This window comes from Bos grunniens, chromosome 3 (genome assembly GCF_055505025.1).
Source record: "Bos grunniens cultivar Pamir isolate PY7600 chromosome 3, Bosgru_T2T1.0, whole genome shotgun sequence".
Lineage (NCBI taxonomy): Eukaryota > Metazoa > Chordata > Mammalia > Artiodactyla > Bovidae > Bos > Bos grunniens.
The window spans coordinates 96740386-96759613 of NC_141167.1; positions in this window are offsets into that span (position 1 = coordinate 96740386).

The following is a 19228-nucleotide window of genomic DNA, read 5'->3' on the forward strand; positions in this document are numbered from 1 at the left end:
CCTAATAATAGTTCATCCCTAATAGTCCATCCCTAGTAGTCCTAGCGGAGCTACTCCACGTTCAAGGTCAGGAGGGGCAGCGGTGAGGAGATACCCCTCGTCCAAGGTAAGGAGCAGCGGCTGCACTTTGCTGGAGCAGCCGTAAAGAGATACCCCACGTCCAAGGTAAGAGAAACCCAAGTAAGACGGTAGGTGTTGCAAGAGGGCATCAAAGGGCAGACGCACTGAAACCATACTCACAGAAAACTAGTCAATCTAATCACACTAGGACCACAGCCTTGTCTAACTCAATGAAACTAAGCCATGCTCTGTGGGGCCACCCAAGATGGGTGGGTCATGGTGGAGAGGTCTGACAGAATGTGGTCCACTGGAGAAGGGACTGGCAAACCACTTCAGTATTCTTGCCTTGAGAACCCCATAAACAGTATGAAAAGGCAACATGATAGGATACTGAAAGAGGAACTCCCCAGGTCAGTAGGTGCCCAGTATGCCACTGGAGATCAGTGGAGAAATAACTCCAGAAAGAATGAAGGGATGGAGCCAAAGCAAAAACAATACCCAGTTGTGGATGTGACTGGTGATAGAAGCAAGAGCCGATGCTGTAAAGGGCAATATTGCATAGGAACCTGGAATGTTAGGTCCATGAATCAAGGCAAATTGGAAGTGGTCAAACAAGAGATGGCAAGAGTGAACATTGACATTCTAGGAATCAGCGAACTAAAATGGACTGGAATGGGTGAATTTAACTCAGATGACCATTATATCTACTACTGCAGGCAGGAATCCCTTAGAAGAAATGGAGTGGCCATCATGGTCAACAAAAGAGTCTGAAATGCAGTACTTGGATGCAATCTCAAAAACGAGAGAATGATCTCTGTTCGTTTCCAAGGCAAACCACTCAATATCACAGTAATCCAAGTCTATGCCCCAACCAGTAACGCTGAAGAAGCTGAAGTTGAACGGTTCTATGAAGACCTACAAGACCTTTTAGAAATAACACCCCAAAAAAGATGTCCTTTTCATTATAGGGGACTGGAATGCAAAAGTAGGAAGTCAAGAAACACCTGGAGAAACAGGCAAATTTGGCCTTGGAATACAGAATGAAGCAGGGCAAAGGTTAATAGAGTTTTGCCAAGAGAACGCACTGGTCATAGTAAACACCCTCTTTAAACAACACAAGAGAAGACTCTATACATGGATATCACCAGATGGTCAACACTGAAATCACATTGATTATATTCTTTGCAGCCAAAGATGGAGACGCTCTATACAGTCAGCAAAAACAAGACAGGGAGCTGACTGTGGCTCAGATCATGAGCTCCTTATTGCCAAATTCATACTTAAATTGAAGAAAGTAGGGAAAACCACTAGACCATTCAGGTATGACCTAAATCAAATCCCTTATGATTATACAATGGAAGTGAGAAACAGATTTAAGGGAATATATATGATAGAGTGCCTGATGAACTATGGACGGAGGTTCATGACATTGTACAGGAGACAGGGATCAAGACCATCCCCATGGAAAAGAAATGCAAAAAGGCAAAATGGCTGTCTGGGGAGGCCTTACAAATAGCTGTGAAAAGAAGAGAAGCGAAAAGCAAAGGAGAAAAGGAAAGATATAAGCATCTGAATGCAGAGTTCCGAAGAATAGCAAGAAGAGATAAGAAAGACTTCCTCAGCAATCAATGCAGAGAAATAGAGGAAAACAACAGAATGGGAAAGACTAGAGATCTCTTCAAGAAAATCAGAGATACCAAAGGAACATTTCATGCAAAGATGGGCTCGATAAAAGACAGAAATGGTATGGACCTAACAGAAGCAGAAGATATTAAGAAGAGGTGGCAAGAATACACAGAAGAACTGTACAAAAAAGATCTTCACGACCCAGATAATCATGATGGTATGATCACTCGCTAGAGCCAGACATCCTGGAATGTGAAGTCAAGTGGGCCTTAGAAAGCATCACTACGAACAAAGCTAGTGGAGGTGATGGAATTCCAGTGGAGTTCTTTATAATCCTGAAAGATGATGCTGTGAAAGTGCTGCACTCAGTATGTTAGCAAGTTTGGAAAACTCAGCAGTGGCCACAGGACTGGAAAAGGTCAGTTTTCATTCCAATCCCAAAGAAAGGCAATGCCAAAGAATGCTCAAACTTCTGCACATTTGCACTCATCTCACACGCTGGTAAAATAATGCTCAAAATTCTCCAAGCCAGGCTTCAGCAATACGTGAACCATGAAATTCCAGATGTTCAAGCTGATTTTAGAAAAGGCAGAGAAACCAGAGATAAAATTGCCAACATCCTCTGGATCATCAAAAAAGCAAGAGAGTTCCAGTAAAACATCTATTTCTGCTTTATTGACTATGCCAAAGCCTTTGACTGTGTGTATCACAATAAGCTGTGGAAAATTCTGAAAGAGATGGGAATACCAGACCACCTGATCTGCCTCCTGAGAAATTTGTATGCAGGTCAGGAAGCAACAGTTAGAAGTGGACATGGAACAACAGACTGGTTCCAAATAGGAAAAGGAGTACATCAGGCTGTATATTGTCATCCTGCTTATTTAACTTCTATGCAGAGTACATCATGAGAAACACTGGGCTGGAAGAAGCACAAGCTGGAATCAAGATTGCCGGGAGAAATATCAGTAACCTCAGATAAGCAGATGACACCACCGTTATGGCAGAAAGTGAAGAGGAACTCAAAAGCCTCTTGAGGAAAGTGAAAGAGGAGAGTGAAAAAGTTGGCTTAAAGCTCAATATTCAGAAAACGAAGATCATGGCATCTGGTCCCATCACTTCATGGGAAATAGATGGGGAAACAGTGGAAACAGCATCAGACTTTATTTTTGGGGGGTTGCAAAATCATTGCAGATGGTGATTGCAGCCATGAAATTAAAAGACGCTTACTCCTTGGAAGGAAAGTTATGACCAACCTAGATAGCATATTCAAAAACAGAGACATTACTTTGCCAACAAAGGTTCGTCTAGTCAATGCTATGGTTTTTCCTGTGGTCGTGTATGGATGTGAGAGTTGGACTGTGAAGAAAGCTGAGCTCCGAAGAACTGGTGCTTTTGAACTGTGGTGTTGGAGAAGACTCTTGAGAGTCCCTTGGACTGCAAGGAGATCCAACCAGTCCATTCTGAAGGAGATCAGCCCTGGGATTTCTTTGGAGGGAATGATGCTAAAGCTGAAACTCCAGTACTTTGGCCACCTCATGTGAAGAGTTGACTCATTGGAAAAGACTCTGATGTTGGGAGGGATTGGGGGCAGGAGGAGAAGGGGACGACAGAGGGTGAGATGGCTGGATGGCATCACTGACTCGATGGACGTGAGTCTGAGTGAAGTCCAGGAGTTGGTGATGGACAGGGAGGCCTGGCGTGCTGCGATTCATGGGGTCGCAAAGAGTCAGATACGACTGAGCGACTGATCTGAATAGTCCCTGACTAGAGTCTCTCCATCCTTCATTTGTGGAGGAGCAGAATGCACTAAACAAGTCAACTAAGCTCAGCTGTGCCTGATGTTAAGTCCAAAACTGCGAAGAGTATGAGATATTTTCCTACTTGAAAGCTAACAAGTTAGCCTGCATAGTTATACAAATACACAGATTTCCAGTAACACCAAATCCATATATCAGGAAACAGACTTTTTATCTGCTCAAAGAACATCTTGCATTAGTCTCTCATACCACAATTTGTCACGTGGTGATGTATTGAGAGTCAAATGTACTTACATATGCAGCAGAGTATGCACCAAAGAAAAAGAATACTGAAATTATGAAACTTGGAGTTTATACAGGAGTTGTTAACACATAGGACCCTCTGAGAGAGAGAGAGAAAGAGAGAGAAATTTGCTCCAGGCTTACAATATAAACTGATCTCCCTCAGGGCAATGAAAGGAGGTCTCTAGCTTCCCTTCACCATCCTGAGATGTAAATAATTTGCTCTGTGGTAAAGACGACTTTAAATCCCTCTGAAATAATACATATTTTCCACCCTCTAAGGCTTCTTTGGCATGCAATAATTCTTTAACCCAAGTTTCCAGAAGTTTCTTTTCAGTAGTATGTACTGGCCATGCATAAATATGAAAATATTCATGGAGGATTATTTTCTTTATTATTAAAAAAATTATCTTTACCACAGGAATCCATGTTCCTTGCTTTAAAAAAAATCAAATACTAAAGAAGTATAAGGAGTAAAAAGTTAAATTTTTCTTTTCCACCCTCTCCATGTCTCTCCTAGATATAAAATTATTAATAAATACTTGTTTATTCTTTCAGAACTTTTTTTTCATGATTGCATATATGTGGATTTCTTATACACAAATGGAATCATGTTACATTTTTCTACAACTTGATTTTTGTAACCAAATACTGGAATTTAGAATCCTACTATGCCAGTTTATTTTACCTATTCCAGTCTTTTCATGAGTACCTGGTAAAGCAGTGTGTGCATATATCATATATTTATAATGTATTATAAGTCCTGGGTGTTCATTGGAAGGACTGATGCTGAGGCTGAAACTCCAATACTTTGGCCATCTCGTGCGAAGAGTTGACTCATTGGAAAAGACCCTGATGCTGGGAGGGATTGGGGGCAGGAGGAGAAGGGGACGACAGAGGCTGAGATGGCTGGATGGCATCACGGACTCAACGCATATGAGTTTGGGTGAACTCCGGGAGCTGGTGATGGACAGGGAGGCCTGGTGTGCTGTGATTCATGGGGTCTCAAAGAGTCGGACATGACTGAGCAACTGAACTGAACTGAACTGATAAGTATATAATTATATGATAAAATTTATATATATTTATTAACTTATAAAACAATTTTTATATATATATTTAATCATCCACCTATTGATGAACATTTAGATTATTTTCAACTTGTCATTGTTACCAATAATGCTGGCAGGGAACTTTCTGGTATGTATAACTTTGTGTGTGAATATATGCTTCTGAATATTTTCTAAACGACTAATTTCTAATAGCAAAATTTCTGAGTTCAGTGGTAAGGCAATTCAGTATATTCTACTAAACTGACCCCTTTAAAGGGCAACAGATAGAGGGAAAGATTCTAGGAAGACAGATGAGGAGTGAGCACCAGAAACCTGTCTTCACACATAGGCAACTGAACTAGCAGAATTTGTCTAATGTAACTGTTTTGCAACTCAGAAACCTATTGAACATTTGTAGTTTCCAGGGGAAGACTTGGGCAGCAAATTGCCATTAGTTTCCGTCAGTTTAAGACCTTACCTCAGAAGAGGCTACTCATTCTGCCCACCCTTTCCCTGCACCATCAGCCTCATGGCAGGCAACTGTGTATGTGCACCTGAAGCAACTTGCAGGAACCGTGGTAGATAATAAGGATCCTGTTTCCAAATATTGAAGATCTGTGTTGTGACTGCTGAGTGCTGCTTCTGATCATAAAGGTGGAGACACAGAGGCAGACAGCTATTTTGTAAGCCCCCCCGCCCCTGCCTTGGTTACAAGCCCCTCCCTCTCCAAATGAAGTTATTTACAGAGGATTGAAAAGGGCTAGTACATTTTTTCCACCTTTTTCCCCCCCTTTGGAAGCCTGACATTAAAGACTAGGAATATTCAAAAGCAACTGCATACACAGGAGAAATTAGAAAGTCACTGCACGTGCTTAGGGAAGTGTGCAGGCTCAGAAAAGGCCTCAGAAAATTTAAGTTTACTTCTAAGGGGTCAGTCCTGGTCATATCCAGATCAGGACTCATTATATTCAATCTATTAATAACCAGAGACAAAGGGAACCTTGAAAGCAGCAAGAGAGAAGTGACTTCTTACATACAAGAGACCCTCAGCAGGCCAATATATTCAGAATTAAAAGGAAAAAAAAATTTTTTTAACTATTTATCTGGCAAAACAGCTTCCAAAGTAAGGAACAAATTGACATATTCCCAGACAAATGAAAAATAGTTCATTAGACTTGTCCTTAATACTAAGCAGAGTCTTGTCGGTTGAAATGAAAGAACACCAGAAAGTAACTCAAAGCCATATGAAGAAATAAAGAGCTCAGTATGCTGCTGCTGCTAAGTCACTTCAGTCGTGTCCAACTCTGTGCGACCCCATAGACGGCAGCCCACCAGGCTCCCCTGTCCCTGGGATTCTCCAGGCAAGAATACTGGAGTGGGTTGCCATTTCCTTCTCCAATGAATGCATGTATGCTAAGTTGCTTTAGTCATGTCCGACTCTGCGACCCCATGGAGAGCAGCCCACCAGGCTCCTCTGTCCACGGGATTCTCTAAGCAAGAATACCGGAGTGGGTTGCCATTTCTTTCTCCATTACTCTAAGAGATGGATCCAAAAAAAATTGCTTTTTAAGTTGAATTAAAGTGGCAAGAGTGGGCATTTTTATCTTGTTCCTAATCTTAGATGGAGTCTTTTGAGCTTTTCACCAATGAGTATAATGTTAGCTGTGGGTTTGTTTTATATAGCCTTTATTATGTTGAGATATGTTCCATCAATGCCCACTTTTGGGAAGGGTTTTGTCATACATGGGTGTTGAATTTTATCAAAAGCTTTTTCTGCATCTCTTGAAATAACCGTATATTTTTTATTCTTCAATTTGTTGATATCATATTGATTTGCAGATATTGAAAAAAATCCATGCATCCCTGGGATAAATCCCACTTTGATCATAGTGTGTGATCCTTTTAGTGTATTATTAGATTCAACTTGCTAGTATTTTGTTAAGTATTCTGTTGTCTGTGTTCATCAGTGATATTGGCTTCTAGTTTTCTTTTTGTGGTACCTTCGTCTGGTTTTGGTTATCAGGGTGATGGTAGTCTAATAGATTGAGCTTGGGGGTGTTCCTTACTCTGAAATTTTCGGAAGAATGTCAGAAGTATAGGTGTTATCTCTTCTCTAAATGTTTGATTGAATTTGCCTGTGAACTTTTGTTTTTGGAAGAAAATTTAAGTTTCAGGCTCAATTTCAATACTGGCAACTGATCTGTTAATATTTTCCCTTTCTTCCTAGTTCAGTCTTTTTTTTTTTAATTTTATTTTATTTTTAAACTTTACAATATTGTATTGGTTCTGCCAAATATCGAAATGAATCCACCACAGGTATACATATGTTCCCCATCCTGAACCCTCCTCCCTCCTCCCTCCCCATACCATCCCTCTAGTCGTCCCAGTGCACCAGCCCCAAGTATCCAGTATCCTGCATCAAACCTGGACTGGTGACTCGTTTCATACATGATATTATACATGTTTCAATACCATTCTCCCAAATCTTCCCACCCTCTCCCTTTCCCAGAGAGTCCAAAAGACTGTTCTATACATCAGTGTCTCTTTTGCTGTTTCGTATACAGGGTTATTGTTACCATCTTTCTAAATTCCATATATATGCGTTAGTATACTGTATTGGTGTTTTTCTTTCTGGCTTACTTCACTCTAGTTCAGTCTTGAGTGATGGTACCTTTCTAAGAATTTTTACATTTCTTCTAGGCTGTCTATTTTATTGGCTTATATAGTTGCTCATACCATAGTCTCTGATCTTTTGTAAATATTTCTGTAGTGTTCATTGTAAGTTCTTCTTTTTAATTTCTAATTTTATTGATTTGGGCCTTTCACTTTTTTTTGTCTTAATGAGTCTGGCATAGGGTTTATTAGTTTTGTTTATGTTTTCAAAGAATTGACTTTCAATGTCATTAATCTTTTCTGTTGTTTTCTTTGTCTGTATTTCATGTATTTCTGCTCTGATCTTTATAATTACTTTCCTTCTACTATGTGTTTTGTTTGTTCTTCTTTCTCTAGTTGCTTAAAGTGTAAGGTTAGGTTGTTTATATGGGATTTTTCTTGTTTCATGAATTTCGATTATATTGCTATGAACTTCCCTCTTAGAACCACTTTTGTTGTGTCCCCATAAGTTTTGGATTATTGTGTTTTCATTTTTATTTGCCTCCAGGTATTTTTTAATTACTTCTTTGATTTCTTCATTGATTGTTTAGTAGCATGCTGTTTAGCCTCCACATGTTTGTGTGTTTGTTTTTTTTTTTCTTATAGTTGACCTCTAATCTCATAGCATTGTGGTCTAAAAGATGCTTGATAAGATATCAATTTTCTTAAATTTACCAAGGCTTTATTTGTGACACAAGATGTGATCTATTTTGGAGAATGTTCCATGTGCATTTGAGAAAAAAGTGTATTCTGTTCCCTTTGGATGGAATGCCTTATAAATGTCAATCACATCCATGTGGTCTAATTGTCATTAAGGCCCTTGTTTCCTTATTTATTTTCTGTCTGAATGATCTGTCCATTGGTGTGAAGTCCCCCAGTATTATTGTATTGCTGTTGATTTCCCCATTTATGGCTGTTAGCATTTGCCTTACATATTGAGGTGCCACTGTGTTGAGGGCGTATATATTTATATTAGTTACATCGTCTTTTTGGATTGACTCCTTGATCACTATGTAGTGTCCTTTGTCTCTTCTAGAAGTCATTACTTTAAAGTCTTTGTTATCTGATGTGAGTATCGCTACTCCAGCTTTCTTTTGATTTCTGTTTGCATGAAATATCTTTTTCCATCCCATCACTTTCAGTTTGTATGTGTCCCTAGATCTGAAGTGGGTCTCTTGTAGATAGCATATATATGGGCCTTTTTTTGTATCCATTCAGCCAGTCTATTCTTTTTGGTTGGAACATTTAATCCACTTATATTTAAGGTGGTTATTGATATGTATGCTCCTATTGCCATTTTCTTAAATTGTTTTGGATTTGTTTTTGTTGGTCTTCTTTCTTCCCTTCTTTTGTTCTCTTCTCTTATGGTTTGACTATCTTTGGTGTGTTTAGGTTGCTTTTTGGGTTTTTGTGTGTATCTATTGTAGTTTTTTGTTTTGCACTTCCCATGAAGTTTTTTTTTTTTTTTCCAAGTTTTTAATTGAAGGATAATTGCTTTACAGAATTTTGTGCTTTTCTGTCATACATCAACAAGAATCAGCCATAAGTATACCCATGTCCCCTCCCACCCAGACCTCCTTCCCATCTCCCTCCCCACCTTACCCTTCAACCTGTCCCAGAGCCCCTGTTTGAGTTCCCTGGGGTAATATAGAAAATTCCCATTGGCTATCTGTTTTACACGTGGTATTGTAAATTTCTATGTTACTCTCTCCATACATCTCCCCTTCTCCATCCTCTCCTCCCACCTTGTCCATAGGTCTGTTCTCTATGTCTGTTTCTCCATTGCTGCCCTGAAAATAAATATATCAGTGCCATCTCTTCAGATTCCATATATATATGTGTCAGTATACAATATTTATATTTATCTTTCTGACTTACTTCATTCTGCATAATGGGCTCTAGTTTCATCCACCTCGTTAGAACAGATTCAAATGTGTTCCTTTTATGGCTGAGTAGTATTCCATTGTATATATGTACCACAGCTTCTTTATCCATTCATCTGTCAATGGACATCTAGGTTGCTTCCATGTTCTAGCTATTGTAAATAGTGCTGCAGTGAACATTGGGGTACATGTGTCTTTTTCAGTTTTGGTTTCCTCAGGGTATATGCCTAGGAGTGGGATTGCTGGGTCATATGGTGGTTTTATTCCTAGCTTTTTAAGGAGTCTCCATACAACCTTCCATAGTGGCTGTATCAGTTTACCATTCCCACTAGCAATGCAAGAGTGTTCCCTTTTCTCCACACCCTTTCCAACATTTATTGTTGGTAGAATTTTTGATGATAGTCATTCTGACTGGTGTGATGTGGTATCTCATTGTAGTTTTGATTTGCATTTCTCTAATAGTGAGTGATGCTGAGCATCTTTTCATGTGCTTGTTAGCCATCTGTATGTCTTCTTTGGAGAAATGTATCTTCAGGTCCCTTTCCCTCTTTTTGATTGGGTTGTTTGCTTTTCTGGTATTGAGTTGTATATGCTGCTTATATATTTTAGAAATTAATTCTTTATCAGTTGTTTCCTTTGATATTACTTTCTCCCATTCTGAGGGTTGTCTTTTCACCTTGTTTGTAGTTTCCTTTGCTGTGCGAAGCTTTTAAGTTTAATTAGGTCCCACATGTTTATTTTTGTTTATATTTCCATTACTGTAGGAGGTGGGTCATAGATCTTGCTTTGATTTATGTCATCAAGTGTTCTGCCTATGTTCTCCTCTAAGAGTTTAATAGTTTCTGGTCTTACGTTAGGTCTTTAATCCATTTTGAGTCCCATGAAGTTTTGATATAGCAGTCTGTATATGTACGGTTTAGTCGGTTCAGTTCAGTCACTCAGTCATGTCTGACTCTTTGTGACCCCATGTACTGCAGCACTCCAGGCCTCTCTGTCCATCGCCAGCTCCTGGAGTTTACCCAGTCTCATGACCATTGAGTCGGTGATGCCATCCAAACATCTCATCCTCTGTCATTCCCTTCTGCTCCTGCCTTCAATCTTTCCCAGCATCAGGGTACTTTCAAATGAGTCAATTCTTCACATCCGGTGGCCAAAGTATTGGAGTTTCAGTGTGAGCATCAGTCCTTTCAATGAATATTCAGGACTGATCTCCTTTAGGATGGACAGGTTGGGTCTCCTTGCAGTCCAAGGGACTCTCAAGAGTCTTCTCCAACACCACAGCTCAAAAGCATCAATTCTTCTGCACTGCGCTTTCTTTATAGTCCAACTCTCACATCCATACATGACTACTGAAAAAACCATAGCTTTGACTAGATCGACCTTTGTTGGCAAAGTAATGTCTCTGCTTTTTAATATGCTATCTAGGTTAGTCATAATTTTTCTTCCAAGGAGCAAGCATCTTTAATTTCATGGCTGCAGTCACCATCTGCAGTGATTTTGGAGCCCAAAATAATAAAGTCTGTCACTGTTTCCACTATTTCCCCATCTATTTGCCATGAAGTGATGGGACCAGATGCCATGATCTTAGTTTTCTGAATGTTGAGTTTTAAGCCAACTTTTTCACTGTCCTTTTTCACTTTCATCAAGAAGCTTTTTAGTTCTTCTTCACTTTCTGCCATAAGAGTGGTGTCATCTGCATATCTGAGGTTATTGATATTTCTTCTGGCAATCTTGATTCCAGCTTGTGCTTCATCCAGCCCAGCATTTCTCATGATGTACTCTGCATATGTGACTCTGTATATGTACAACATTGCTACCTAGATAAGTTCCTTTAGCATTTGTTGTAAGGCTGGTTTGGTGGGGCTAAATTCTCTTTGCTTATCTGTAAAGCTTTTGATTTCTCTGTCAAATCTAAATGAGAGCCTCAGTGGGTGTAGTGTATGCTTGATTGTAGATTTTTCCCTTTGATGACTTTAAATGTATTGTGCTTCTTCCTCTGGCATGTACAGCTTCTGCTGAAAAATCAGCTAATAACCTTATGGTGATTCCCTTGGTTGTTATTTGCTGCTTTTCCCTTGTTGTTTTTAATATTTTTAATTTGGGTTTAATTTTTTTCAGTTTGATTAATATGTGTCTTGGCTTGTTCCTCCTTGGGTTTATTCTGTATGGGCCTGTCTGTATTTCTTGGACTCTGGTAACTGTTTCCTTTTATATATTAGGTAAATTTTTGGTTATAATCTTTTTATTTTCTCAGTCCTTTTCCCTTTCTCTTTTTCTTCTGGGACTCCCATAACATGAATGATGTTGCATTTAATGTTGTTCCAGAGTTCTCTGAGGCTGTCCTCATTTCTTTTAATTCTTTCTTTATTCTGTTATGTGGCAGTGATTTCCACTGCTTGGTCTTCAAACTCACTTATTCCTTTTTCTGCCTCAATTATTCTGCTGTGTTTGTGTGTGTGTTAGTTGCTTAGTCATGTCTGACTGTTTGCTATCCCATGAATTTTGCCCGCCAGATTCCTCCATCCATGGGATTTTCCAGGCAAGAATACTGGAATTGGTTGTCATTTCCTTCTCTAGGGAATCATCCTGACTCAGGGATGGAACCCGGGTCTCCTGTGGTGCAGGCAGACTCTTTGCCATCTGAGCCACCAGGGAGGCCCTGCTATAGATTCTCTCTGGTTGAACTTTTCATTGCAGTTATTATGTTTTTCCTCTCTATTTTTTCTTTAAGTCTTTTTTTTTTTAATTTTATTTTATTTTTAAACTTTACAATATTGTATTGGTTCTGCCATATATCAAAATGAATCCGCCACAGGCATACATGTATCCCCCATCCTGAACCCTCCTCCCTCCTCCCTCCCCATACCATCCCTCTGGGTCGTCCCAGTGCACCAGCTCCAAGCATCCAGTATCGTGCATAGAACCTGGACTGGTGACTCGTTTCATATATGATATTATACATATTTCAATGCCATTCTCCCAAATCATCCCACCCTTGCCCTCTCCCACAGAATCCAAAAGACTGTTCTATACATCAGTGTTTCTTTTGCTGTCTCGTACACCGGGTTATTGTTACCATCTTTCTAAATTCCATATATATGCATTAGTATACTGTATTGGTGTTTTTCTTTCTGTCTTACTTCACTCTGTATAATAGGCTCCAGTTTCATCCACCTCATTAGAACTGATTCAAATGTATTCTTTTTAATGGCTGAGTAATACTCCATTGTGTATATGTACCACAGCTTTCTTATCCATTCATCTGCTGATGGACATCTAGGTTGCTTCCATGTCCTGGCTATTATAAACAGTGCTGTGATGAACATTGGGGTACATGTGTCTCTTCTTTAAGTCTTTTATCTCTTTTTATTAAACATTTCCTGTATTGTCTTTGTCTTGCCTCCATTCTTTTACTGAGATCTTGAATCATCTTTACTATGATTACTCTGAATTCTTTTTCAGGTAGATTGCCTTTCTTCTCTTAATTGTTCTTGGGTGTTTCTCATTCCTTCATCTGGGCTGTATTTTTCTGTTATCTTGTTTTGTCTAACTTTCTGTGTTTGTGTTATTTTTTTCTGCAGGCTGCAGGATTGTCATTCCTCTTGCTTTTGGTGTCTTCTCCCTATTGAGTGAGATTGGTCCAGGGGCTGTGTAGGCATACTGGTTGGAGGGACTGGTGACTGGCCTCTGGTGGGTGGAATTTGGCCTTGTTCCTCTGCTAGGCAGAGGTATGTTTGTAGGTGCCTGTGAGCTCAGTGTGGCTTTAAGCACCCTGTCTGCTGATGGGTGGGTGTGTGTTCTTATGCTGCTGGTTGTTTGACCTAAGGTTTTCCAGTACTGGATCCTGCAAGTTATTGGGGGGCGGGGGGTGGGGGTGGGGGACAGGTCTTGGTGCTGATATGCTGACTTCTGGAGAGCTCACACTGATCAATATTCCCTGGGATCTCTGCTACTAGTGTCCTTAGCCCCACAGTGATCTACAGCCTACCCTTGCCTCCCCAGTGGGCCTTCCAAGACTGTCTGATATTTTGTGACAGAGTCTGGTTCCTCTGGAGTCTGGGCTGTCCCAAAGGTTGCATTTAGCTGCTAGTGGGCAGGACCAGGGCCCAGCTGGTCCCAGGGTAGCATTAGATTTGTGCTGTCAGACTAGTCCTTCAGGCTTCAGGATTGTCTATATTCCCCTGAGTGAGCTGCAGCTACCCATCCATCACCTCTCCAAGAGCCTCTCCAACACTAGCAGATAGTCCTGGTCCAGGCTCCTATCTAATTACTGCTTTTGCCTAGGGTCCAGGTGCATGTAAGGTTTTGTGTGTACTCTTTAAGAGTGAAGGGTCTTCCCTCCCTCACCCCCAGGGGAGCTTCTACAGTTAAGCCCTGCTGGCGTTCAGCATGCTCTGGGGGTTCATTACCCTGGTGATGGACTCCCAGGCTGGGGAACTTAACTCTTTTTTGTGGGAGAACCTCTGAAATATAGTTGTTTTTCTTGTGGATCATTCACCTGGAGGTATGAGATTTGATTATATCATGAATCTGCCACTCCTACCTATCTCATTGTGGTTCTTTTGTCTTTAGTTGTAAAATATATTTTCTGGTAGTTCCCACTCTTTCTCATCAATGGTTGTTCTGCTGATCATTGTGATTTTGATGTGTTCATGAGAGGAGGTGAGCTTAGGGTCTTTGTACTCCACCATTTTGTTTTCTTCTCAGGTTTCTATGTTATTAAAATTAGTCAGGTGTAAATTAGATTTCTGGAGAAGGAAATGGCAACCTAATCCAGTACTCTTTCCTGGAAAATTCCATGGACAGAGGAGCCTTGTATGCTACAGTCCATGGGGTCGCAGATTTAGAGTATATAAGTTTAACCACAAAGTAAATAGTTATAGAATATACACAAAAGGAAATACAATAAAAATATTGTGTTATAAAAAATATCTGCTAAATATAAGATAGTAAGACAGGAAATGAGGACAAAGAAACTGTAAGTCATATAGAAACAGAATGACAGAAGTTCTACCTCATTTATCATGACTTACTTTTCATCAAAAAAAGCAACCCAAATAAAATCAGAAATTAAAGACAAGTTACAACTGACACAGAAATATAAAAGATTTTAAGAGGCTACTATGAACAGGTATATGCCAAAGAATTGGACAACCTAGAAGAAACAGGTAAATTCCTAGAAACATACAATCTTCTAAGACTTAATCAGGGAGAAACAGAAAATCTGCACAGACTGCTCAATAGTAATAAAATTGAACCAGTGGTCTTCCCTGGTGGCTCACACAGTAAAAAAAAAAATCTGCCTGCAATATGGGAGACCTGGGTTCAATTCTAGGTTGGGGAGATCCCTTGGAGGAGGGCATGGCAACCCACTCTAGTATTCTTGCCTGGAGAATCCCTGTAGACAGAGGACACTGGTGGGCTACAGTCCATGGGGTCACAAAGAGTCAGACACTGCTGAATGGCTAAATATAGCACAGTAATTTAAAAACGCCCAACAAACAGAATTCTAGGGCCAGATGATTTCACAGGTGAATTCTACCAAACATTTAAAGGAAAGTTAATACCTTTCTTTCTTAAACTATTCCAAAAAAAAAAAAAAAAAAATGGAGGAGGAGAGAACACTTCCTTTCTTTGAGGCCAGTAAAACCCGGATATGAAACTCAGATAAGTGAAAGTCACTCAATCGTGTCCAACTCTTTGCAACCCAATGGACTATACAGTCCATGGAATTCTCCAGGCCAGAATACTGGAGTGGGTAGCCTTTCTCTTCTTCAGGGAATCTTCCCAACCCAGGAATCGAACTGAGGTCTCCTGCATTTCAGGCAGATTCTTTACCAACTGAGCTATCAGGGAAGCCCTGATAAGCCCAGATAAAGATATTGCCAAAAAAGAAAATATCCATCAATATCCCTGATAAACATATGCAGATATTTTTAACAAATATTAGCAATCCAAATTCAAGAATTCATCAAAGGAATCATACATCATGATCAAGTGGGATTTATTCCAAGGATGCAAGGATATTTCAGTATTCAAAAGTCAATCAACATGGTACACAACAATAAGAAAAAAGTATAAAATAATTCAATCATTTCAATAGATGGCAGATGCTGACAAAATTAAAGATCTATTTCTGATAAAACTGGTCAACAAAGTGGGTGGAGAGGGAACATACCTCAATGTAATAAAGGCCATATATGACAAACTTACAGCCAACATCCTACTCAGTGGTGAAAAGCTGAAAGCATTTCCTCTAATGTCGGGAACAAAACACAGATGGCTACTATCACCACTTTTATTCCACACAATATTGAAAGTCCTAGCTGCAGCAATCCTAGCCACAAAGAAAGGAAAAGAAGTAAAATTATCTATGTGAATGTATGGCACAGGGAACTCTACTCAATACCCTGTAATGACCTATGTGAGAAAATAATCTGAAAATGAGTGGATGTCTGTAGAGGTATAATTTGCTGAAACTAACATAATATTGTAAATCATACATATTATTGTAAATCATATATATTATCATACATATATACTATACTCTAATAAATACTAATTTTAAAAATTATCTTTAGATGGGTCTTCTAGATCTAATAAACTTAGTAAAGTATCAGGATAAAACATCAATATACAAAAATCAGTTGCATTTTTACATGATAATAAATAATCTAAAAAGGAAATTAAGAAAATAATTCTATTTACAGTAGCATCAAAAAAGAATAAAATGCTTAGGAATTAACTTTCCCAAGGATATACAATATTAACTTCAAAGCATTGCTGAAAATATTAAAGAAGGCATAAATTAAATGATGAATATCCATTTTCATGGTTTTGAAAACTTGGTATCATTAAGTTTTCTATATTATCAAAGCAATCTATAGATTCAGTGCAATTCCTGTTTAACTTCCCATGACATTCTTTGCAGAAATAGAAAAACCCATCCTAAAATTCATATGGATCTCAAGTGACATGAAATAGTGAAAATAATCTTTCAAAATAAGAACAAAGCTGAAGAACTCAATGTTCTAATTTCAAAACTTATAACAAAGCTACAGTAATCAAAAGAGTGTGTTGGTGTGTTCTTGCCATAAAGACAAACATATAGACCAATGGAATAGAATAGAGAGCTCAGATATAACCCTCATGGATATGGTCAAGTGCCTTTTGACAATAGTGCCAAGACCATTCAATGGGAAAAAGATAGTCTTTTCAACAACTGGTGCTGAGACAACTGGATATCCTTACATTAAAGAATAAAGTTGGACCTCACATTGCATACTAAAATTAAATAGAGAAATAATTATGAAAGCTAAAGCTCTTAGAAGAAAACATAGGACACAAGTTTTGTAACATTGAATTTGACAATTATTTCTTACATATAGATATAGCACCAAAGGCATAGGCAACAAAAAAAATTAAAAATTAGACATCCTGCAAATTAAAAATTTCTGTGCTCAAAGGACACTGTCAACAGAGTTAAAGGAATGAAATATTTGAAAACCAAATATGTGATAAGATATTCATATCCAGAATATACAGAGAACTCCTAAAATGTCATAGCAGTGAAAACTAATAAACAAACCAATTCAAAAATAAGCAAAGGACTTGCACAGACTTCTTCAAAGAATATACATGAGTAGCCAGTAAGCACATTGAAAAGATGCTCAACGTCACTAACTATTAGGGAGATGCATATCGAAATCACAGTGAGATATCCCCTCACATGCATCAGGATGGTTACTTGTCACAAAAAGTAAATAGTAGGTATTGGTGAAGATGGGGAGAAACTAGACCCTTGTGCTCTGTTGGTGGGAATGTAAAATGAAATAGGAAAATAGTATGGTGGTTCCACACACAAAACAATAGATTTATCATATTATCCATTGATTTCACTTACATGTATGTACACAAAAGAATTGAGAGCAGTGTTTTGAAGATACATATGTATACCTATATTTATAACAGCCTTATTCACAGTATTTTAAATGTGAAAGCAGTCAGTGTCCATCAACATATTAATAAGCAAAATGTGGTATTTGCATACAGTGGGATATTACTCAGGTTGAAGAAAGGAAAAGAAATTCTGATACATGCTACATTTTGCATAAACCTTGAGGACATTTTACTCAGGGAAGTAAGTCACAGAAAGGTAAATACTATGTAATTCCATTTATATGAGGTATCTAGAATACTCAGAGGGCTTCCCAGGTGGCGCTAGTGGTAAAGAATCTGCCTGCAGTGCAGGAGACTCAAATAGAATTGGGTTCAGTTCCTGAGTTGGGAAGATCCACTGGAGGAGGAAATGGCAACCCACTCCACTATTCTTATCTGGAGAATCCCACAGACAGAGGAGCCTGGTGGGCTACATTCCATGGGGTCACAAAGAATCGGACATGACTGAAGCAACTTAACACACACAGAATACTCAGAATCAGGAACAGAAAGGATAGTGGTTGCCAGAGACTAGGGGTGGGGAGAATGAAGTGTTATTTTTTAATGGGTATAATTTTCAGTTTTGCAAGATGAGAAGAGTTCTGGAAATAGATGGTCGTGATGGTTATAAAACAAATGCACTTAACTACTATTGAACTATAAAAAAATTAAAAATTGTTAACATGCTAAATTTTACTTTATACATATTTTATCACAGTAATAAAAGGCAGGACAACAGATGGAATATACATTTTCCCAGTACTTTGATTTATACTTCATCATGTTGCTCTTTAATTTCATTAATTTGATTGGCCTTTTTTCCTGTATTCACTTTTAAGAGGCAAATGTTTGCCAGTGCCCTTGAAAATACTTCCAATGTTGTTTTCATGAGAATCCTAGTTCCCAGGGATCACTCAATTGGCTGTGTCGTCTCAGCTCCCAGAACATGTCCAGATGTAGTAGGGACTTCCATTCACTACCTGCTCTTGTTCTTTCTGAGTGCCCTTGCACACAACAGGCCTCAAAGCCACTGATTTGCATGGTTATAGGCTGGAGCCCCTTCTTAGACGTTTCAGCTTTCCTTCCATATCTAAGGATTATTGGACATCAATTACTCCCCAAATAGTGAATTTAATCAGGGATGAGGAAAGGCAAATTTAGTTGCTTTTAAGGTATATGGAGATTGAAGAAATGGAGACAAAAACCTTTAAGGCAGAATTAAAAGAATTTAAATTTGCTAAACAACCCTGAACATCAATTAGTTGTTTGTTTCTCCGCAGACATCTCATATTCTCCTGTTTTACAATCAAATTAAGACTCCAAATTCTTGATGAATGTTACCAACAGATCAACTCAGCTAGAATCCTGTTGTTTGTAGCTTTATCTTAGTTAATTGTTAGAAGAAAGTTTCCATCTTATACACCTTTGAATTCTTCTCAGCACTGTACGTAATACCTTACAGAGATGCAGTTTCAGTAAATATTGAAATAAGGGAACAAGTACCTAGTCAAGATACATGTGATATGTCCTGGCGATTTTTCTGATCTGGTTTGATATTTTTAAGTACAAATTAACTAATTTCCAAAATCCACTTGGCAGCACCAAAGATTTCCTAGGCCATCTTCTTATTTTTCCTTCTACCACATAGGGGAAAAAAAGAAAATAAACCCTTCTAGTTCTTTTCTTTAGGTAACTGGGCATTTGTGATACTTAATTTGTCATTTCTCCTTTTCTCCATTCTGACTAACTTATCATTTTAGGATAGATTCAGATTTGCAAAAGAAAAATGCTGGGTTTTGTTTAATCTGTTTTTTATTTTGATCACTTTATCAAACAAACACCTGGAGGACTACTGTGGACCACCCAGAGGGTCACTATCTGAAATCTACCAGCAGCTCATGGTAGTATAAGATCAATGGGTTTCACTGTAGTCTTAAGTTATGATTCCATTACCTGGCTGTAACATTGAACAGCTCCC